This window comes from Paroedura picta, chromosome 13 (assembly GCF_049243985.1).
Source record: "Paroedura picta isolate Pp20150507F chromosome 13, Ppicta_v3.0, whole genome shotgun sequence".
In the NCBI taxonomy this organism is placed as follows: Eukaryota; Metazoa; Chordata; class Lepidosauria; order Squamata; family Gekkonidae; genus Paroedura; species Paroedura picta.
This window is the reverse complement of record NC_135381.1, coordinates 38,424,771-38,443,097: the sequence shown is the minus strand read 5'-3', so window position 1 is coordinate 38,443,097 and position 18,327 is coordinate 38,424,771.

The window sequence follows — 18,327 nt, the reverse complement described above, 5'->3', positions numbered from 1 at the left end:
CACAGGGCCCAGATACGGCAGCACTGGTTGCTTCAGGGGGGCCACTGCTAGCACCCATTGCATTCCTGACTGCAACATGCTTTCTGTCTAGTTATAAAGAAATACAAATAAATAAATACTAATGACACTGCAAACATCACAGCAAATGAGCGCATCAGATGAAATCACCATAATCAGTGGGAGCAATTCTGGTAAGCTGATCCTGGGATGAGTTTGTTGGCACAGGCAAGGCTGCCAGCCGGTGACTGGCAACTAGGATTGCCAGATCCAGTTTAAGCATGTGCAGGGCCCAAGCAGAACACAACTGGCACTGTTCCTTGGGCAGCACCAGTAACTGCAGGGCTCCCCTCCCAGGGATAGTTGGGACTTTGGAAGCAACAGACAGCTACACTTTGCTGAGAACATTTCTCAAACCTTGGCAGGACACACAAGTGCAATGCCCCAATGTCTAAAGCAGTGGTTTTCAACCTTCCTAATGCCACGACCCTTTAATACAGTTCCTCATGTTGTGGTGACCCCTAACCATAAAATGATGCAAGTGGTCCCACAGAGCATTCACGAGTCTTTGGGAATCCATAAGTCTATGCAGGCAGACTAAAATGTATCCATCACCCAAGCGGGGAGGGGATGGTATCCTTAGTCGAACCTTCAGAGCATGATGGTCTGACCATGGAACTATGTTATTTGCCACCAGATCTACTGCTACACCTGCACCAAAGATCAAATTGAGGGCATGGCCAGCTTGATGCAAGTCTGATGAAAGTCACAAAATGAGTTTAGAATTCTGGGAACAACTCATAAAATATGTTGACGTTTATGGGTTATACCCATGAATCCATGTTATTTACTGAGCATTTTTGGATAATGATATGTTTCTTTAGTTTGCCTTCATATTACTCACTGCATTGGTTGAGGTTTAATTTGAATATAAGCTTTTCTGTGCATGCACATTTTCAGATACAGGACATTTCCGCATCTGTTAAATATAGTGAAATGCTTACCTTAAGTAGTCCTCCATACGATGTCACCAACATAGAGCAACCAGGCAGCAAACCGCTCACTACATCCGCCATTTTAAAGCACTAGTTGTGGAATCCCTAAAAGTGCATTTCCCAACCTATTTAGCGCAAGCTACCGGAGAGCAGTCAACCTGCAGAGGGAAGGTATGGAAGATCAAATATGCTAGAACCTGCCTCATCCCACCCTCACACCTGCCTCCCTCTCCCTTGTTCCTGGGGATGGGAATTTCTTTTAAAAACATCAGGCGATGCCAGAAACAAACAAAAAAAATCCCCCAAATATGTAACACAAAGCATGCCTCTCTAACGTCTCCCCCCCAAAAAAATTAGGAATGAGATTAATTTTTTAAAGTATCAAGACTCATGATTCCATAAACGGTGGCATTAAAAAAGCACTATGCATCTATGATTAGATGCATAGGTGTTTCAACAGAGAACTATGAATTTTTAAAAATAGCAGGCATCGTGAGAACTTTAAAACAAGAAAAAATGGGATTGGCTTGACTGACAGGCAGAAGAGAGTCGCGCGTAAAGTGTTACTCTCTTCTACCATTTCCAGCAGGCAATGTGGAGGATGAGACTGTGTGTGTGTAATGTGTAGTCAAGTTGTGACACAAACAGATATTTGAGTTTTGTTTCTGCTGGGAATGAAGATGGAAGGATGAAGCCACAGGTTCTTGATTATAATATACTAGCTTCAAATCCCATTCCTAAGAATGGGCCTTGAAAGGGTCCCCTCCCCTGGACCCCATCCAGGCAGCTTAAGGTGGCCTTGGGCGGCAGCTTGCAGCCAGATCAAGTGGGGCGGGTGAGGGCTGGGCAGCTCGTTAGCAGGGACGGGACAGAGCTCCTTAGCAGTCAGCTAGACAGCCTCTTAGCAGTCCTTAACGAGCAGTCAGCAGGCCGGGAAGCCCTCGTCAGCAGGCCCAGCCTAGCAGGCCAAGAGGCCCTCGTTAGGAGGCCCTGCACCACGATCCTTTGCCCAGGGCCTCTCCCCTTACCTACTGCTGGCTCCAGGCACTGAGGCATCTGAGAGCAAAGAGGCTAGAGTCCAGGGACGGAGGGCGGGAGCTACAGGGGCAGGGCCAATCAGGGCAAAGCTGGCTGCACCCTGATTGGCCCTATTCCAACTTGGACAGCCGGACACGTCCCACCCCCTAGGCTGTTTCGTAAATATATAGAGGAACAACAATGGATAGGGATAACATTCTCAACAACAGGAACTAGCATCAGAAAACAGAAAAATTCTATTTTCTGTGGGTGCAGAGGAAGGACCTCTGGGCTCTGGTGGGTGGTTAGTCACTTGCCTTGACCGAAAGCCTGGTAGAAGAGCTCCATTTTGCAGGTCCTGTGGGATTGGTTTAGCTCTGGCAGGGCCCTAATTTCATCTGGAAGCTCATTCCATCAGGTGGGGGGCAGAACAGAGAAAGCCCTGGCTCTAGTAGAGCCTCCCTGTGGCTAGGGATCAGTAATTTGTTGATGTTAGTGGAGCTTAGTGCTCTCTGGGGGGCATAGGTGGAGAGGCGGTTTCTCAGGTACGCAGGGCCCAGATGATGTATGGCTTTGAAGGTCCCTGTCCAAATACCTTTTAGAGACCTAACCATAAATCATCAAGTGTCCTTTTTTTAAAGTATCATAGAATCATAGAGTTGGAAGGGGCCATACAGGCCATCTAGTCCAACCCCCTGCTCAACGCAGGATCAGCCCTAAGCATCCTAAAGCATCCAAGAAAAGTGTGTATCCAACCTTTGCTTGAAGACTGCCAGTGAGGGGGAGCTCACCACCTCCTTAGGCAGCCTATTCCACTGCTGAACTACTCTGACTGTGAATTTTTTCCCCTGATATCTAGCCTATATCGTTGTACTTGTAGTTTAAACCCATTACTGCACATCCTTTCCTCTGCAGCCAACGGAAACAGCATCCTGCCCTCCTCTAAGTGACAACCTTTCAAATAAATCCTTCAGGGAGAAAATGATAAGAACATAAGAATATATGTTGAACCATGTTGGATCAGGCCAGTGGCCCATAGAGTCCATCTCTGTGCCACATAGTGGCTGAAACCCAGGTGCCATCAGGAGACGCACCAGTAGGAACAGAGCTTCAGAAGCCCTCCGACTGTTGCCCCCCCCAAAACACTGAGAATACAGAGCATCATTGCTCCAAGCCACATGATACAACTTAGTCTTAATGTACATGCATATAAATGTGCTTATGAACACAGGTGTCAAACGTACAGAAAACTCACAACAGGCTTCTTAATGAAAGAAAGCTTTATTGGAAAGTACTATACGCTAGGGACTGAGAAGTCAAATCTGACTAGAGTACAGATTTGCCTTTGCTTATCAATACAATTCTCCCGCTCAAAACTTGACAGTTCCCATGGGAGGGGAGTCAGAGAAAAGACATATGTGTAAGAAAAACAGAAATACATTCTCATAACCTTGAGGAGGTGACAACATTCCCCAGCTCAGGCAAGAGCCCACAACATGTGATAAGGTTAACAAAACAAACTATTCACTTTTATGGCTAGCAAGAATACAGGGCCTGGAGCAAGCAGGCGCCAAGCAATATAAAACAATATAACTGACATGGAGGAACTCAAGCTAATTTATGACAGAGATTCTACAATCCTGACAACAGGTGGTGTTTCACATGTAGCCTACTATATTCCAGATGGACGCTACTACAGGAAGCATAGATGAAATGCTGTTGGAAAGAAGCTGTGGCACAGTGGCAGAACATCTACATGGCATGCTGAAGGTCCCTGGTTCAACTCCTATTATCTTCAGTTAAAAGGACGAGACAGTATCTGATGTGAAAGACCTCAGCCTAGGATCCAGGAGAGCCACTGTATAAGTGGTGGCAGTCCTACACTAAGTAGATTAATGGAGGGATTTAAAAAAATCTGAAGATAGGTTTCTGCATTAAAATACTATATATACTCATGTATAAGCCAAGTTTTTTAGCTTTAGGAATTACTGTTTCTTTCTCCTAGTGTTTCTTCTTTTATCTGAGAGGCAGCATTGTTTGCCTTTTCTTCTTGGTGTTGTGTTTCTTTTAAAAGTTGATTTTTACAATTCTTTCAGTCTTCAGTTTTACAGTTCTTTATTTCAGTGTTTTGTTCTGGGGGGCACTGAAGTTAGAGTAGTCCAGTTTGGTAGCTGTTGTACTTGTTGTAATAGGCTGCCAACTTCGGGTAATGTTCTGCTCTGGTTTGCTGGCCTGGAGGGCACTGGTTGGTTCTCCTGCCAGAACTGTTCTCACAGAGCAGTTCTGTCAGTGTTCTCTCAGGGTGTCTGGCATCAAGAGAGGAAGGGAAGGCAATTGTAAGCCGCTTTGAGACTCCTTTGGTTAGTGAAAAGCGGGGTACAAAAACCATCATCCTATTCATCCTCTTGATTTCTCTGTATTTGTGTGTGTGGGGAGGCTGGATGGGAGAGCCTGTGATGATGGAGCATGGATTAAGCGCTTAGGCCACCCTGTAAATTTACCAGAGCCAGTTTGGTGTAGTGGTTAGGAGTGCGGACTTCTAATCTGGCAATGCCGGGTTCAATTCTGCACTCCCGCACATGGAGCCAGTTGGGTGATCTTGGGCTCACCACAGCTCTGAGAAAACTGATCTCACTGATAAAGCAGTGATATCAGGGCTCTCTCAGCCTCACCCACCTCACAGAGTGTCTGTTGTGGGGAAAGGAAAGGAAAGGCGAATGTAATCTGCTTTGAGCCTCCTTCGGGTAGAGAAAAGCGGCATATAAGAACCAACTCTTCTTCTTCTTCTTCTTCTTCTTCTTCTTCTTCTTCTTCTTCTTCTTCTTCTTTCTTCTTCTTCTTCTTCTTCTTCTAGCTGTTGCATTTTCCATCCGTGGCTTATATGCGAGTCAATACGTTTGTCCAGAGTTTGTCGTAAAATTAGGTGCCTTGGCTTATATGTGGGTCAGCTTATAAGCAAGTATGTATGGTGAAATAGTTTCGGAGGCAAATAAATCAGAAAAATTGCAGCAATACCATACCTGAAAATCCAAGATATAACATGATTGGAATGTATCTTGAATCTTGATGAGAGAAAAAACAATGCAGAAGAAATAACTCGGAGTGATATCTGACCGGAAACTGGGGTCAAATGCAGGATCGGAAAAAATGCCAGAGGGGAATTCACCAAAGGAATCAACCAGAGCAGAAAAAAATCCTGGTCAGAGCAAATCAAATGATGAAGAGGTTAAACAAATAAATAAGTATAACCACAATGTGGCGAGGAGCCAATGGCAATCATTGATATGAGATTTGGGATATCCAAGTGTAGCCTATTCAGTTTAAACAACACTATCAAAAATAATTTCTTTTTATTTCAAAAAGGAGAGCGTTCACATCCATGATTTATGGAAATAACTATAACCCAACTTCAACATGTATCATCTTTGGAACAATATTCAACACATCTAACAGCAACCAAGAGTTAACCATTCAGCCCTGTTGTCTTTGAGCTGACCAGGGCCTCAGTCTTTCTGACTTCTGTCCAGGCAGTCCCTTGAAGAAGCTCCAACTTGCCACTGTGCTGTCTTGGAAAAACTGTTCTTCACAGAAGTCTCTGGTATCTTTTCATTCCGATGGAAGGCATCAGGATTCAAATAGCACCAGAATTCCTAAAATATTAAGATAGTTTTTATACCAAATGGTAATGACTGGGGAAGGGAATGGCAAACCACCCCATATTGAGTCTGCCATGAAAACGCTAGAGGCCGTCACCCCAAGGGTCAGACATGACTCGGTGCTTGCACAGGGGATACCTTTACCTTTACCTTTTATACCAAATAGATAGTTTTTATACCAAGGAGTGCTTCTGAGGGGAGAGGGCTTCTCCATACAGCTTCAGGCCTCCAATCTTTCTAAACTGTTAATAGATAGTTTTCAAACAAAGGAGTGCTCCTGAGGGGAGAGGGCTTCTCCTTACAGCTTCAGGCCTCCAATCTTCCTAAAATGTCAATAGATAGTTTGCAAACAAAGGAGTGCTCCTGAGGGGAGAGGGCTCCTCCTTACAGCTTCAGACCTCCAATCCTTCTGGGGAAATTGCGCCTTTTCTTCCTTATAAGGAATATCCCAACTCTAACTCCCTCTAGTGGACTCAGGGTTACACAAGCACATTCCTTCTTGGGCCGATGAAATGTTAAGAGGGGATAACATGTTTTAGCTTCCATTTCTGCTTGTCTGTAAAGAAAATACCCATTTCTGCTTGTCTGTAAAGAAAATATCACAAAAGCATGGTGTCTCCTGAGTTCTTTCATCCAAAGGAACCCAAACTGGGAGGGTGCAGCCTCTGGAACTTCCCACCACTGGAATGGACAACTTCATAATTCCTGAAAGTTACTTGCTAACCGAACCAGAGAGGATCAAATAGGGGTTTCATTAGAAGCAGCAGAGTCAGATAGGCAGGGGCTACCTAGGTGGAAGAGAAGCAGAGTCTGTTATTTTTACTTTGCTGTGGACATGAGTCTGTTGGCTCTTATACCTCCAGCTCTTCCGCTCCCAAATTTGCACTTTCCACCCACCTGTGATATTTGACCTCATGACCTTGTGTGCCATGCACTGCTTTAGAAAAACAAAAATATCTGGGGGTGAACAGGGAACTGATTTGCAATCCATGATTGCTTTTTCATCCACAAGTGTTTTTCCAGAATAAGGCCCTCAAGCTGGGGGGGGAGGCACAGCAAATTATTAACCTGATCACAGAGTTTGAGGATCTCCTGTGCAAAATGAATAAAGTACATATAGCTACCCTGACCTCAGATGTGTTGGCAGAGTTTAAATTTGCAGAGGTGTAAAGCACCAGGCTTCTTAAAAGAATAAAATAGTTTTATTGCAGTGAGAAATAACTTTGTATAGAAAGAGAGAGGAATGAGATTCCTTATTGTCTAACAGTTCTGTTATGTTTATTTTGTCTGTTCTGGAGGCAAGCAGAGAGGAAGTGAGCTTAAAGGACCAGGAAGTCTCCAAATGAGCCAATCAGGATGCTGGAGATTATCTGAAAAACACCAGGAAGCTACTAAACCACTTATGCTAAACACTCGTCTCTGATGCCCCCTGTAGAATATTCTTCAAATTCTGTTCAACCATGCACACTACAGAGCTTGCATATTTCAACAAAATGGATCCCAACTGTTGATTTGGAAAGGAGAAAAAAACAAAACAATCTCTAGGACGTCAGGAAACTGGGATCGAAGGCCATACTGGGTGTTCCTTCCATGTTTCAAAGTTGAAGGTGGGAAAGATACTTTTTGTATTGGAATTCCTAGCACCAGTTTGATATTGAATGGGACTCAAATATTGGGGGGGTGGCGGGTTAACATTTGGGGTGCCTCTGGATTGTCGAAGTGAAGTGCAATTTATGGGACACATTTCAGTCATTATGCTTCCTATTTTTAAAATATATTCAGAATTATGGGTCTGCAGCAGCCTTTTCCCACCTTTTAACCATGGGGGAGGCCCTGGAATAATTTTTCAGGCTTCGAGGATCCCCGGAAGTGAGGTCAGCTGGCCACACCTCCCTACCCTGGAAGTGACATGTCACCAGAAGTGCCATCACCCTCCCTGTGAATAGGCAGGCTCAAGAAGTTGGGAGGGAGGGAGAGACAGGAAGCAGTTTAAGGTGGGAATAGGCATGCGAGCTCCACCCCTTCCCAGGTACAGAAGCCTTTCAGTCTTGCTCAGGAAGCAGTGGAAGTGGCTGGTTCCTGAGCTTATTAGGAGGTTAAAGAACACACATTCCTGCGGATATACAGACCCCCCATTGGGAATCCCTGGTCAATGGGTTTGCCACTCTGGGAAAAGGCAGTCTTTCAGAAGAATAAATCAATATTCCAATTATTTCTAACTTTATTCTGCATGCCACTGGAAACTGGGTTTATGACTTTGCACAGGCCTAGATGTATGAAACATGTTCTCTGATAGAGAAAAAGGGTTCAAACGCCGAAAAGAAGATGGAAAGAAATGTAACAGGTTCTCTTTAAGTCCCAAACTAAACCAACATCTGTGCCTCACTATCTCTCATTATTTCCCTACCCCTGTATTTCATTTTAATTAATCCCTCATTTCAAGCGGTTCAGAGCCATTTAGCTCTCCTTTTCTCTATTCCATCCATAGGAATGCCAACCTTCTGGTGACACCTGGAAACCTTCCAATTGATCTCCAGATGGCTAACATCCATTCCCCTGGAGACAATGGCTATTCTGGAGGGTGGACAATGCATTCTCTGCAGGTATGGTCCCTTTCTCCTCCACAGGCTCTACCTTCCCCAAGCTCCACCACCAAAACCTCTGTTGAGAGTTGGCAATCCAGACTGAGAAAAGGCATCATGTCTCAGGATCTTCACAGGCTCGATCTGGCTCTTTCGAGGATAAATAAGGATCTAACTAATGCCTGGAATTAGAGAGAACCCCTTTAAAATGATTGAATTATGATTGCCAACTCCAGGTTGGGAAATTCCTGAAGATTTGGGGCAGTGGTCCCCAACAGCGCGGTCCAGGTACCGGGACCAGTCTGTAGATCAGTCGGTACCGGGCCGCGGCTCCTTCTCATCCTCCTCCCCAGCTGCTTCCTCAGGGGCTGCCCTGCCACTCTGCCACCGGCTCACCTTTGGTGCTCTCCAGCAGCTGGGGCTCCCTCTCAGTGTGGCACTGCACAACTGCTGCTGGCAGTGGGCGGTGGGAAGTCAGGGGCTCCGTCGGGAAAGCCAGTGGAGCAGGGGCTTAGGCGGCATTGACCGGTTCATGGTGATTAAAAGGTTGGGGACCACTGATTTGGGGGATGGCTCTTGAGGTGGATGGAGTCTGGGCCTCAGTAGAGTATGATGTCGGAGAGTCCCCCCTCCAAAGCCACCATTTTCTCCAAGGGAACAGATCTCTCTTGCCTGGAGATCAATTGTAATCCCAAGCGATTTCTGGGGGACCGGCAACCTTAGATTGAATCTTGATTCAGATTTTAACTCTGAGAATGCTCCTCCAGGAGTAATTTTGCAAATGCTGCAACAGGGTGCACTTCTAAATTGAGGTCAGATGCTGATTCACACCAACAAGTTCCAAAGTTTTCAGAAGATCCTCCGGGCTGTTCCCACACAGATGTTTTGCTCTAACATAGCTTCTAGCCTCTCTCTGAATCTTTCCTCTTCTCTCAGGTAGTTAATGATTCTGATCTTTTCAACAGGGTGGCTGGTTAGGGATTAGAACAAAAGGCCAAGTTTGCATTGCTTTCCCGCCTGTATTTTGTCATTCTTGTAGATTCCCACAGTGTTACTTTTGCAAGTGCAAACTGGAAAAGGTTTATATTTTTCTAATGGCACGACCATAACGACGAGAAGCAACAGGCTGCCGGGAGTTCAAAATCTGGAGCCATTATTGTGTATGTTTGTCCACTGAAGAACGGCATTCGGCCAAAACATGTATGGTCTAAGGCAGGGGTCTTCAAAATATGGCCCGGGGGCCACATGCGACCCGCCAAGGACATTTATCCGGCCTGCCGGGTGTTTTTGCTGCCGCTGCCTGTCCTGCTTAGCAGTGGATGACTCTCGCAGCACTCACAGCATCAGGGTGAGCCAGGACCCACGAAGCTTATATAAGGCACCACGTGTGTGGGTCCCAGATCTCTTGCCCAGGACGCCATGGAGAGCAGCTTGCTCTCTGTGGCAGCAGAGGTCAGGTAGGAGGCCATTCCCCCACCCCACTCTGGCCTGGCTATGGGTGGGGATTGATGGCCCACAGAGGGGGGTGGTTGGAGCCAGAGGCTCCCTCAGAGCAGAGCAGCAGCCTTGGAGATGGTGGGGCTCACAGGGCTTGTGCCCCCCTCCTCCCTCTTTAAGGCAGCTCCTGCATGTTGTGCCCAGCCACGTTAGCGCCAGCAGAATGCGAGTGTGACGGGGTTGCTAGCCCACAGTGCAGAGCTCTTTCAGAGAGGTGGGCTCACGGCAGCGGGTAGCAGGAGAGTGTTGGTGCAGCCCAGCCAGGGCCAGCTACCAGGAGAGCAGCTGGCTTGGCTCCACAGAGCTGAGACTCACGGTTTCTTCCCCACCCCTGACAGGCTCAATTGACATAAAGGGGTAAGTGCAGAAGCGGACCTGCTGCCCTCCCCTTTTCTTCCAGCTGCACAGAGCCGGGGGAAGGGATTCAAGGCTGAGGTGGTCCTCTTGGGGGGAAAGCAGAGCATTGCCCTTTGAGCCAGTCAGCATACGGGGTTTTTGCCACCCCACCCCTATTCGTACAAGAGGCTTTCAAGCTCAGTGGGTGCTGGCTCAGGAGCGTGGAACACCTCAGGACAGGCAGGCTTCGCAGCCAGGAGAGGGTGAGTTGGGAGGTGTCCCTTCTTGGACAGCAGTGGGGAGGGCAGCTGGGTTGGATCCATGAAAATTCGTCTCATGGAAATCTCGCCCTCCCTGCTTCTGGGGACATTGATGGGCTGCTCCATGGGGGTGATTGCGGGTGGTGGGCTGGATTCCCCCCACCCGCGCTTCCTAGCTGCAGGGGGAGGGGGATTGGAAGTTTGGCACGGCTGCTAAGAGCGGGACCCAGCAGCCACTGGGCACCCCCTTTTTTTTGCTGGATTCTTTCGGGCAAATGTTGGATGCAGGACTCCCCCGCCTCCCAAGTTCTCAAGAACCAGAACATTCAATATTGGAAGCATGAATAAACATTTTGGGAGGGCAGCTGCATGAGCACTTGCAGACATGCTTTCCAAGGGCTTCTCTTAAACCAGGATGTTGGGGTGATCAGGTGGCCCGACAGCTACATGGCGAGCTGGGCGTCCCCCAAGATATCATCAAGATAAATGATGACAAACCGATCCAACAGGTCCCGGAAAACATCGGGAGTATTGCAGAGGCCAAAGGGCATGACAGTATACTCAAACTGGCCGTAACGGGTACCAAATGCTGTTTTCCACTCAACCCCCTGACGTATGCAAATCAAGTTATAAGCCCCCTGCAGGTCCAGCTTGGTAAACAGTTGGCCCCCCCACACCTGTTCCAGAAGCTCAGCGATGAGGGGTAAGGGGTAACGATCCATGATCATGATCTGGTTCAGCACTTTGACGGCTGCTGTCAAACGCCGTTCGTCTGCATTCCCTCCTCTGCTCTGGAGATGAGTCTGGACTGCGAAGGGGTGTTGCTGCAGGCTGAGGTGCTGCTGGCGCAGAGGGCATGATGACTGCCCTGCTGGGACCTGGTTGTGTGTCCCTATTGGGGCTTGTCTCGTTAACCAGCATCCTGCTGCTTTGCCCCATCTCCTCATTTTCCTCCTCCAAGGGATCTAGCAGAACAGGCTGTGGCACTGGTGCAGAGGCACCCTCTGGTGACGGGGCCATGGCAGTCATCCATTAGGAGGAACAGCAGGGTGTCATCTACATATTGGTGGCAACCCAGCCCAAACCTCCGTGCCAGCTGAGCAAGAGAGCGCATGAAGATGTTAAATAAAATAGGAGAGAGGACTGCTCCCTCTGGGACTCCACATGTGAGCTGATGATGGTTGGATACTCTCTCTCCTATTTCACCCCTCTGTCCATGACCTCGGAGGAAGGAGATCAGCCATTTGAGAGTGGTCTCCTGTATCCCAGCATCGGGAAGGCGGTGAGCTAGGATCTATAGTGTCAAACGCTGCTGAAAGATCAAATAGTATAAGCAATGCTGACCCGCCTCAGTCTAGCTGGAGACAGAGGTCATCCATCAGGGCTACTAGCACTATTTCGACCCCATGGCCAGGCCGAAAACCCGACTGAAATGGATCAAGGGTTAAAGTTCTCCAGGAATGCTGATATTTGGTCTGCTGTCAAATCAATATCAATAAACCCTACAAAGAAATTCCCCCAGACATGATAAATGCACAGCCTTCAGGCACTGAAATATTTTATTCCAAAAGAAAAATGGATTTTGGACCAGTAGTAAGCATGACGTGCATTGCCTATTTTCAGAAGCATTGATGAGTGTCCTGTTTGTTGCTCATTAGGGACACGGTGATTTTCCTCAAGTAATTCTAATCAACCAGAGGTATGGACTGAGCCCAAGGAGACCGGGAATGCTCTGTTATTACTGCCAATGACATCATTAATTACAACAGAAGACAGACAGCCAGAGAGTCAGATTGCTAATTAATAAAACCAACAGGTCCCTGTTAATGATGCTCTAACCCAGTGGTTCTCAGCCTTCCTAATGCCGTGACCCTTTAATACAGTTCCTCATGTTGTGGTGACCCCCAACCATAAAATGATGCAAGGGTTCTTTCAAAGAAATTAAACAGAAACTGACCAATGGCATGAAGATCCATTGTACAGGATTGTATATAAATTGGTTTTTTTCCGGGGTTTCTCAGTTCAGTTCTGCCTCTTGTCCCACCATGCCGATCTCGCTCTTTTCCGCTGCTCCAGACAGATAAACGCTCTATCTCGATCTACCCCACAAGGCTGTTGTGTGGATGGTGCCCCCCCAGCCAAGCTGCTTTCCCTGCCATGACCCCTGTGAAAGGGTCGTTCGACCCCCAAAGGGGTCCCGACCCCCAGGTTGACAACCAGTACTCTAACCGCTAGACACCACTGGTATGTGCAGTGCCCAGTACATGTAACCAAATATATAGCTGCTAAGTACAACAGCACAGACATTGAAAAATAAAATGAACCGGCTGAACCTGCACACACTTACCCGCCCACACCTACCATCCCTAACACACGTAATTTCTTGAGGAGTTAACCCACTTGGATTAGAAATACAAGGTTACATATTATGAGCTGTTCTTGTTTTCCAACAACCTCGGAAAGCTCTTTGAATGAACTGTATCGTATGACATGAGAACTTGGGGAAATAGCTTATCCAAGGTTCCTGGCAATTGAACAGGAGCAGGAAGGCGGAGGGCCAGCACTCATGTTCTGAATTTGTTCTTGGAAATCCACTTCTGCCTAAGCCGTCTGTTTTCTTCTTGTAATCACCTTCATTATTGTATGCAGTGCTCTCCATGTATACAGTCACACAAGCAAAACTAGACTGTCCCTGCATCCAAGGGCCCTTCAGTTTTTCCCAGTTAAGGTTGCCATTCCTCACCAGAACTGAGGAGTCCCCGTCCTGCTTCGTGCAGATAAGCCTCTTATTTTGTCTCAAACCAGGGTTGGCCTGCAAAAGGCCTTGCAGTCTTTCTCCAGTTACTGTGCCCAAGAAAGCCTGGGGATTATTTGAAATCGTAGGTTTCACCAAGACCAGGAAATGGAAGCCACTTCAATGGTCAATCAGTGGGTCCAATATGGAGCAGCTTAAGACCTTCGCCTATTTGCGTATTCTGTTTTCAGCCGTTATCTTGGAAACCACCATCCCCAACTTAAAACAGTGTTCAACAAGGTTTTTCCATAATAAGAGGAAGTGTATTCCTGGAGTTGTGTGTGCCATCAAATTGAAAGTGATCCCCCTTATTCTTTATGGCTTAGCTATTTGGATCAATGCTGTCTCTGATGATATTGATCAACTGTGGGGCCAGAGAAAAATGTTAAATGTCCCATTGTGTAACAAATACTAAATTGCAGGCAAAATTTGGGCAAGTATCTCTGGAAGTAAAAGCATGTGATGGCAGGATTCCCCATGATGTTCTGATGGATAAATTGAAGGACTGCAATCTGGATTTTCAGATAGTTAGGTGGATAGGGAATTGGTTAGAGAACTGCACTCAAAGAGTTGTTGTCAATGGTGTTTCATCAAACTGGAGGGAGGTGAATAGCGGGGTACCTCAGGGCTCAGGGCTCAGTCCGGTACTTTTTAACATATTTATTAATGATCTAGATTTGGGGGTGGAGGGACTACTCATCAAGTTTGCAGATGACACCAAATTGGGAGGACTGGCAAATACTCCAGAAGACGGAGACAGAGTTCAACGAGATCTGAACACAATGGAAAAATGGGCAAATGAGAACAAGATGCAATTTAATAAAGATAAGTATAAAGTTCTACATCTGGGTCAGAAAAATGAAAAGCATGCCTACTGGATGGGGGATACGCTTCTAGGTAACACTGTGTGTGAACGAGACCTTGGGGTACTTATGGATTGTAAGCTAAACATGAGCAGGCAGTGTGATGCAGTGGTAAAAAAGGCAAATGCCATTTTGGGCTGTATCAACAGGGGCATCACATCAAAATCACAAGATGTCATAGTCCCATTGTATACGGCACTGGTCAGACCACACCTGAACTACTGTGTGCAATTCTGGAGGCCTCACTTCAAGAAGGACGTAGATAAAATTGAAGGGGTACAGAGGAGAGCGACGAGGATGATCTGGGACCAAGCCCTATGAAGATAGGTTGAGGGACTTGGGAATGTTCAGCCTGGAGAAAAGGAGGTTGAGAGGGGACATGATAGCCCTCTTTAAGTATTTGAAAGGTTGTCACTTAGAGGAGGGATGCTGTTTCCGTTGGCTGCAGAGGAAAGGATGCGCAGTAATGGGTTTAAACTACAACAATATAGGCTAGATATCAGGAAAAAAATTTTCACAGTCAGAGTAGTTCAGCAGTGGAATAGGCTGCCTAAGGAGGTGGTGAGCTCCCCCTCACTGGCAGTCTTCAAGCAAAGGTTGGATACACACTTTTCTTGGATGCTTTGGGCTGATCCTGCGTTGAGCAGGGGGTTGGACTTGATGGCTTGTATGGCCCCTTCCAACTCTATGATTCTATAATTCTATGATTTCAAGGGAATTATAGTCCATGTAGATCTGGAGAACCAGTTTGGCCACGCCTGGTCTACAACTTCAAATGGAGAGTAAAATTGTTCTATGCTGAGGATGGCTTGCTAGCCACTCTGAAGTGGTACACCCACAAATAGGGCTTTGTATGAAAGCCCTACATGAGAAATTAACATCAGTTAGAATGTCAGCTAATCCTATTTCTGATCTCTTAATTTTTTTATTTACATTTTTTTAAAATATACTACCATATTGTAACAGAGAACGATGTGATTTGTAATCGTCATGGATATAATCGGAAGTCTCCTTATTTATGTTTTGTAATTTTTTCTTATTATTAACGTTGTTCTTAAAAAAAAAACTCTGAATAAAAGTTCTATTTTTAAAAAACATGTGCCTTCTTTCTACCATCCTGTATTTGAGATTTCATAAAAAGTTACCAAGGAAATTATCCAGCAAAAAAATCCTCAGACTACATTTGTGATAGCACAATCAAGTCTTGTAAAGTAGGCAAACGTCAGGTGCGTAGGAGAAAACCCTTATTTAAACAGCTCTATCATTTATATATAATAAGGGAGTGTGAAACTGACTGACTGTATCTGAAGTGGAAATACAGTTTGGGTTCTCCCATTTAGAAGATGGGATCTCATAGTCTGCTATCTTGAGTAAAAACTCTTGCAAACACAGTAGGAGGGACTGTAATCTGACAGCAACCATGGAACATGCGGCTCTCAGAAACAGTGGAGTGTGTCAATCAGACAGGAGAGTCCATGAGTCTGCAACCTCCTGACAGGAAAGCCAAATATGGCTCTTTTAAAAAAGAAAATGGCACCTTTAAGGTAAGAGGTATGGTAACAAATGTTGGAATAACCAGGACAAAAGGTTAGCAACTATTTATATGGAGCCAGAAGGGCATCTGAGAAAGGTTACCAATTCCAAATTGGGACATTCCAGTGGATTTTAAGAGTAGGATCCAAGGAGTGAGGAGAAGGGTGTTTAGGAACTGGAGGGATGTCATCCAGAAGGTCCACTCACCATTCCCCTGACAGTGCTTTGTAGCTCATAGTGTCAGCTGCACAATATCAAGAGGGTGGTATTGGTTTCCTTAAGGATCTATCAGAAGCCCTGGGCCCAGCTTCATCTGAATTCCAATTAACATCCAGAGACAAAATGGATGAACTATTGACAGTCAAAATGGAATGGGCAATGCGATCAGGCACAGTGGGCATTTTGAGCTGTATGACACCACTCTGAGAAAAAAGCAAATATTTTTGGAGAAAGCTTTTAAATAGCATTGAATTGGCTGTAATCCAACAGAAGGGGGTTTACCCCCCAAAAACGGATATTTTCGGGTTTGGGTATATTGCACCCAAAATATATCAGTATTTCCCGATATTTCTAAACCTGAAAGTATTCAGGAAAACCTAAATTTTTTTGGTTCCTTGGCATTTATTAAGGGGGATCGAGATTCATTTAAATGCCTGCCAAACAGCTGAGTTCTCAGGTGGCCTTGGGGTGGTCTTCAACCTGTCCTTCCCCCACTCCCTGCCAAACACTTGATCATACCCAAAGAGCTATATGGGCAAGATTGGCCTAGGCTGTGCTGAGGGCCCTGGTTTGAACTGCTCTCCCACAGAGCTCACCAGCTGGCAGCCATTCCAGCAGTCCCTTCCACTTCCCTCTTTGGAAGGTGGGAAGCAAAATGGTTTAAATGGCTGCTGGGCATTTAATCTTATCAATTGATCAGCAGTCTGGTCAAGCAGCTATATTCAAACGGACAGCAGTCCTTTGAGCAGAATGGCTGTGAATATGCCCAAATAAAAGCAACCCGCCCCAATAGCTTTTGTTTGGTTTCTGCTATACTGGTAGCTGAAGCGCATTAAAGAATCTGGCGTAGAAATACAGTCTTGCAGATGACGCAGCAACAGGACTTCTCCCAGCTCAGAAGTGACCTCTGTAATTATGTCAAAAATGGAGGTTTGTACACAGTGCCACACATACCCCACTGGCCAAGGAAGTCTACAGGTTCTCGTGGCAACTCAGCACATGCTGAAACGGTTGAGGTTTGAACAGCACTGCCTAATAGCCATTATGCTTCAATGAAGCACCCACAATCAGATGCAGCAAACAGCCCTTGAGTCAGCAGTCGTCAGGAAGGACAAAATACTTCTTTACTAAATTTCGGCACTTGCTGCCATTGTATGTAATGTGCGCTATAAGCATAGGTGACTTCATAAGGGGGATACATGGCATCGTGAAGGATGGGCTACTAGAGATGATGACAAGGAACACTGGGGAGGGTTTTAGCCTCTATGCATCATTTGCTGGTTCTCCAGGGCAAGTGGTTGGCCATGGTGTGAAAGAGTATGCTGGACTGTATGGGCCATTGGCCTGATCCAGCCGGGCTCTTCTTAAAACATCAGGTGATGGGGAGAGATTATTTTAACATCGCTCCATAATACTGCCTGGAAGCAAGTTCAGAACTGAAAAAAGTAGTACTTCACACACAGTCGAATTAACCTATGGGACACCCTTGCCACTAGACTTTCGAGAGCTGTGGTTCCCAAACCATTTTAGGTTTCTGCCTCCTTGGCTTCCAAGGCCACATCCCTAGTGCCCCCTGCCTCACATATAAACACACCACTCTCTCCTAGTGCTGGGGCCCCCTGCTCACTCAAAACACACCATCTTGCCTACACTTCTTTTTGGGATTGTTGTGCAGTGGGTATATTTTAGTCTGGAAAAAAATGGAGAAATGGTTTGTGAAATTCATTTGTGAAAGCTACTTTGGGTCTTCATGGGGGTGGGCGGAGAAGCAAGCAAAGGAAAATCCCATAGCCACAAGCAAGCAGGCTCTTCCAGCCTCCCAAGCTTGGAGACGGCTTTTGGGGAAGGCTTGCCAACCTTGGGTTGAGGAATTCCTGGAGATCTGGGGTGGAGCTCGGGAAGGACAAAGTCTGAGGAGGGGAAGGAGCTCAGCAGGAACACGATCCCACACAGCACACCTTCTGAAGCTGTCGTTTTCTTCAGGAGGTTAAGCAGGGTTGTCCCTGGACAGCACTGAGATAAGAGACCATCAAGGAAGTCCAGGGTCGCAATGGCAAACCACCTTGGAACATCTCTTGTTAGGGAAATACAGCCACAGCAGGAAGAGTCAGACTGCTGCCCACCTACTGCTCCTAAATTCTGCATCATCCCCCTACTGCTCCCAAATTTCTCACCCACCCACCCACAGATCCTTCCACCACTGCTGGGACGGGGGACGTACTGCCCACTTTGGAAATCCCTACTCTAGAGAAAGATGGATTAAAAATGGTGTAACCAAATAAGTAAGACCCATTAATGGTTGTGAGCTTGGGCTGCTCTGGTCAAAGTCTTCATGGCAACTAGGTCTAAATGGATATTGTCCACCCCAAAAATGTAACTGTGTTCAGAGGCATACCAGTGGCTGGGCCGGGGGGCAGGAGATAGGGATTACCGCCATGCCAGTTTGGTGAAGTGGTTAGGAATGCAGACATCTAATCTGGCATGTCGGGTTTGATTCTGCACTCCCCCACATGCAACCAGCTGGGTGACCTTGGGCTCGCCACGGCACTGATAAAACTGTTCTGACCGAGCAGTGATA